Raw genomic sequence first — 938 nt, 5'->3', positions numbered from 1 at the left:
AGTATTGGTGATGAACTCCTCCATGGACTTGGGTGTGTTGGATTTGAAAAGACAGTTTGGTCTGGAGCCCCACCCCAACGTGAAGTGGCCAGGATTATTGTCAGGGCGCTGCTCTTGGATTTGTTCACTTCTGCAATCCATCAATTCGACCAAATAATAAAGTTTATGTGCTTCTTGTTCTTGTTCTTGTTTTTGTTCTTCTTCCTATTCTTCTTAATTCTTTCCTGCTGTTACAAAGGGACCGTGTTGATGCCAATACCGTTCTGTTTGAAACAGGAGAAAATCAACTCAAAATAAATCACCCTTGAGTGGTCACAGGTGGCCCCCATCCAACCACTGTACGTTCTGTTGTTTCAGAAATGTGCCAAAACATACCCACAACCCGCACACCCACCACCCTCTCGCTGTTCACACACTTAGTCAGGTCTCCTTCATCATTTATTCCCTCTTTCTGGAAGGTTTGTGACATCATATCACGCCTGAGCGCAGCCTAAATCAATTGGGGGGTAATGCGACCAAACGCATCGGCACATCAAACCGTCCACGCAGTGTCCTCGCGATCAATAAGCAGCTTTCCCCAATCGCCGTGAATCCTGGCGCCGTTGTTATATTTGGGTTTCCATGCGGAAAATTGAAAAAGTTATTTCCTGCCGGTCGATCGATCAAAAGGAAGACGTCTGTGGTCTGTGCGTGTCTTATGTTATATCGATAAACACTTCCCTAATTGCGTTGTTATTGAGCGATGCTTCATGTGGAAAACAGTAATCATCTATCAGCGACTCTGGGCACAGGATGTGTGTTATGTTCAGATGGGAGGGGGGGAGGGGGGGTACGACAGCAGAGCTTGCTGTGATATGGAGCACACCGCGGAGGCCTCTAAAGGCATTTATATAGCCTCTCTGCTGACACCTGTTGTAGCTCAGCCAGTCAGACTAGCT

Source organism: Gadus chalcogrammus, chromosome 2 (genome assembly GCF_026213295.1).
Source record: "Gadus chalcogrammus isolate NIFS_2021 chromosome 2, NIFS_Gcha_1.0, whole genome shotgun sequence".
Classification (NCBI taxonomy): Eukaryota; Metazoa; Chordata; class Actinopteri; order Gadiformes; family Gadidae; genus Gadus; species Gadus chalcogrammus.
Note: the sequence above shows the minus strand (reverse complement) of the source record.